This window comes from Nyctibius grandis, chromosome 12, assembly GCF_013368605.1.
Source record: "Nyctibius grandis isolate bNycGra1 chromosome 12, bNycGra1.pri, whole genome shotgun sequence".
Lineage (NCBI taxonomy): Eukaryota > Metazoa > Chordata > Aves > Nyctibiiformes > Nyctibiidae > Nyctibius > Nyctibius grandis.
Window position 1 is genome coordinate 20,007,728 of NC_090669.1, and position 4,966 is coordinate 20,012,693.

Genomic DNA, 4,966 nt, shown 5'->3' on the forward strand with positions numbered 1-4,966 from the left:
GCTGGACCGTCGCCGCCGCCGCCACCGTGCCCGTGGCCGGGCGCTCCGCGGAGCCGAGGACTCCCGGAAGCGGGAAGGGCAGCGCCGCAGGCGGCGGAAGCCGGGCGCCCCGCACTGCGCAGGCGCCGCGTCGGGCGGGGCTCGGCCCTGGGGGCGCTGCGCAGGCGCCCACGAACGGGTGTGGGGAGGGGGCGCGGCCCTCCATGCGCATGCGTGCTCCGAGCGGGACGTCCTTGGCGCCACTGTCCGGCCGGAGGAAAGGCCGCCGGTGCGCATGCGTGCGGCGCCGCCGCGGGGCGGTGCGCAGCGGCGGGTACCGCCGCGGTGCAGCACCGAGGGCGGGAGGTCGCCTGCGTCCAGCAACCGTAGCCCCTCCGGCCGCTCTGGCTAGGCGTTTTTCCCCTGACATTTTCAAATAATCGTGACCTTATGATAAAATTGGATTCGTAGGCTTCTGAGGTGATACCTCGGTCACAAGCGGTCGCAGAGTGAAGATGCGGGGCCTGCTGACAGGGCCTCTGGCCCACGCTGCTCGTGGCCTGCCCAAAGCCATCGTGTTAACTGCTTCTCTGGGGAAGCAGACACCCAAGGCACAGTCCTGCCTCCATCCCTTTAAGTCTTCATCACCAGCAGCATTGCAATCCAGCAGCAGCACATCTACCTGCACCTGTGATAACTGAATACAAATCCAGTGGGTTCAGTTCTTCCATGAAGGGTTTTTGCTTTATGTCCTACACTCAGTTTCACAGTGATACTTCATTACAGGCACTCATTACTTCAGGGAGTCTCAGGAGGGTGATTTGGCACCCAAGCTGAGCGTGTGTTCTGTGGCCATTTACTAAATTTGGTGAACCTAGGCTTCAACATCAGTAGTTAAATTAGACAATTTTTTTAATATGGAAAAACTACTTCATGATTATCATTCAGTACTTTCCACTGCATATTAGGAAGCACAGATACCCAGTAGCTTTAAAAATGAGATGCAAAATAGCAAACCTTGCAGTGTGTGAGCTGAGGATAGATTTAAAATACATAAAGATAAAAAAAGCTGAAGGATGACAAACACAAATTTTGCCAGGTCAGGCATGCTTCTGCATCCTGTTTTTTTCTTGTAGCACGAACACCATCTAGTGGGACGTGGGCAGCAAGTGCCTGAGGGGTTGTGTATGTCGAGAAGTAGAATAAAATACAGCTGCCTGCATTTCTGTGTGTTTCTACCTTTTTTTTTTTTTTGCACTTCCTTCTGCTTCTCAGCGGAAATATTAGGGACTTCAGAATAACTTGGTTTTGTGTGTAGTATTCTATTTCCCAACAGCTAGGTTTCACATACTAAAAGAAATTAGTCAATGCCAATGTCTCTGCAATTCAAATAAAAGTATGTAAACATCTATAGACACAAAATCATAGGAGCTGATCTTTTTCTAAAACATCCTTCTCCCTCCATGTTTTCCCTTAATGTAACTGATATGTCATTAAGAAAAGCATTTTTTCTTGGGTACGTACTTATGAGGGTGCAGTGCTGATTATAGTGAGCTTAACCCTTGAGAAAACTGAAACGCATTGCCTTCCTTGTGCTTTTATCTCAGGATGGCTGATATATGACAGTTACTCAGAAGTTACAAAAAAGTTAGGTACTGTGTTAGGGTTTTTTAGCAGTTATCAACTAGACAGGACGCCGCATGTTGTCAGGAGGTTGTGTACTCCAGCAGTTCCCACACGCTTTATCCGTGAGAGCTTCTATTTCAGTGGAAGTTTTGCAATCGATTTCGGTGGAACCGATTTTTACTAACTCGTCAGCACAGTGTAACTAGTGAGTTTGTCCACTGGATGGTGCATCACCTATTTCTGCAGCCCTGGGGCGTCGGAAATGGTGTTAGTCATACTGACCGTATGACATTGGCAAACAGCGTATCTCCAGATGCAGACGCAGGGAGAAAAGGTGTATAGACAAGGCAGTCACTTGACAATTTTTTAAAGAAACATCACATATAATGACATGTAGCTTAAATATAGGCTGAAACCAGGAAATTCTCTCCCAGATCTGAGCTTTCTTGAAGTCAGGCATGTCTGGGTCTCATACTACAGATGTGAGCCTAACCATTACTTCTGGATGTGGTTCTGAAAATCCAGTTTCATTTGCAGCGCTCTGAGGAGGAGAGGCCACAATGCATTATTTTTTCTCTTGGCTTTGATTTCTGCTCAAACGCTGCTAGAGAGGCTCGATAGCTTTGCACAGCAAATACGGTCGGTGCTCACTGCAGTGCAAAGATCTTGAGAACCAGTTTGGACCTCAGAGCTACACTTAATCTGGTTTTGCAGGCTCTTGATTTCTGAGGGTGCCAGAGTATTTTTTCTGATAGAATATAGTCCTAACATACCAATTCCCTTTGCCAGGCAGCTGGATTTCAAAGAGGCAGTACTGTTTAAAATGTTCACTATGCAATGAGCAGTTTGATGGTCAGTATTGCAGATGCTTAATAGCAGGTTAGCAAATTCATGCTAATCAGAAATTCTTGAATTCAGTTTTGCTTGTTCGCTGTATTTTTAGTGCCATGCATCAGTCGCAGGTTCCTGATTTCCTCCTGAACTTAAAAACAAACAAATCAATTGAATATTTTCCTCCCCATGTTGTTGCTAAGCGTGTGGAGCAGATCTTAGACTTGTTTTAATATGCACAGAGTTGGTTTTGCCATGCTAAAACCATTACCAGACATGTCAGGACTTTGGTTCTTCCTGCGAGTCCTGCTGGTTTGGAACCCATTTCCACAGCAAACAATATTGCCAAGATAAATTGTTTGCCAGAGATAACTTCAAGTCCTCAAACAAATTACCTAAGAAATGTTGAAACATAATGCTGCACGCAGCAAATTGTTTCCACGCTTCCTGTCCTTGTAGGAAGGAACGGAGCTTATCTCTGTTGCAGATTCCATAGAGACAGCCACAATACCTTAACCGATGCGTTGTTTAGGCTGTGGGAGTTTTTGAATACTTCACATAGCAGAGGAACACAGGAAATATTCATGCCCTCAGAAATGCAAATACTGAAATTCAAATGATTTGTGTAAGGACTCCAACGGTTTGGCAAAGGTTAGTGAAGCTGCTCGTGGATTGCATTGGGGAAAAAAGGAAGAGTTTACAAGAATCTATCATCTGCCATAGGCCCTCACATCTCAGACTAGTGGTGCTGAGGGTTTAATTACGCTCATGTTTGTAAAGTCCTAAAGGTTTGTCGTTTGTGTGGATTCTACCCATTGAGTATTGCTTTGTGCCAACACTGTGTTTGAATTTTAACTAAAAATAAAAGCTGTTTTTCATAATCCATTCCCATTGCAGCCTTTCTCTGGACCGAACCATATCTGCTGTGCTGCAGGTGTGGGGTGATAATACTGTGACACACCTCCTATTTTTAGACCGTTTTCGGTCCCTCCACGACACAATGTGAAGTAAGAAAATCACCTTATTATCTCTCTGGCTGTCTGCCTACTCTGTGTGGTTACCTTTAAGATGCACCCCTTCGATATTAACTGAAGCAATGGCGATTTACAGAAATAAATTTCTGAACCTCATTGTCTTAAACTCTGATGCCTTCTGCTTTTTAGTTCCTGGCCTTCTACTTTTGATTTGTTATGGTCCATGGATAGCAATAAAACAATACAGAACAGTTGTGCCCGGTCTCAGAAAAGGGGAACTGTGAAAAATAAGGAAGCTTTTTAAGAAGAAGGTAAAAGGAACATTTAAGACACTAAGGCTTTTGAAGGATAGATAGAAACTTGATCATAGAGGCAGAGTGAGTGCACATCGGTATCAGAAAAGACTAGATAAAGGGCAAAAAGAAGCAGCAGAACCAAGGAGGTTATTAAAAACAAGCTGCATTCAGAGAAGAAAATCGAAAGCACCCTAAGCACTGGTCCGTTAAACACAAACCACAGCAAAGGTGATTATAAAACCAGATTAAGGGACAACTGAGACAAGGCATAAAAATGTACAATAAATGCTTTTTCAAGTAACAGGAAGTCCGCTGAGAAGTCTGTAGAGCTGACAGGGAGTCAAAACACTCAGAACACAAAAGAAAGCACAGGCTCTGAGAGCCCCATCTTTCTCCAAAGCGAGATCAGCTACACTTCAACCCCTCCTGAGAGGCTGGGTTTATTTTAGTGTAGGGAAATGAGACTATATGGTTGCTAATTGCAAAAGGAATAAAATGATCTATTGTGCAGCCAGCCAAAAGCCTTCAAAACTATGGCTTCTAGAAACGGTACCTACAAGAGATGCTGAAGGGATGCCCGCTGTGATTTGTTTTTTTGGTGCCTTGGATGAAATGGGCTGCCAAGCCTTTTCCCTGCCCGTTGGCTGGGAACAAGCGAAGGACCCACTAACTCTGAGAGCCCGATAAAACAGGGTCAGAAATCTACAGTAGGAACTGCGATCCGAATCAAAGAGCCGGGAACATCCACAACCTTCAGCCTCGGGGAAGAGCCGCTGCTATTGCCCTTATACCCGCCGATAGCCCCAGGGGGGAGACCCCAAAACCCACCTCTCCTGCAACCACAACACTTAACCCGGAGGATTGCCTAGACACTTGGCTTGTGCCTCTCCAGGGGAACTGCCTGAACTTCCCTTTGAGCGCTTCCATCCAGCTGGGCGGAACGCGCTGACATCACGTTTCCCGGGAAAAAAAAAAAAAAAAGAAAAAAAAAGAGGAAAAAAAGAAAAAAAAAGAAAAAAAAAACAGAGGGAAAAAAAAGAGAGAAAAAAAAAGTAAAAATAAAAGGAGCAAATGCCAGAGTGACCTCAGCGCACCACAGCCGGGACAAGCCCCTCGCGGAAATGACCGCCACCGGCCCCGGGACACCGCGCTGCGCGGCCCCGAGGCGGGGTTTGGCGGCGGCCGGAGCCAGCGCCCAGCACCGCGCACCGCGCACCCGCACCGCTCCGCCAGCGCGCACCGCGCTCGCCCCGCGCCGCG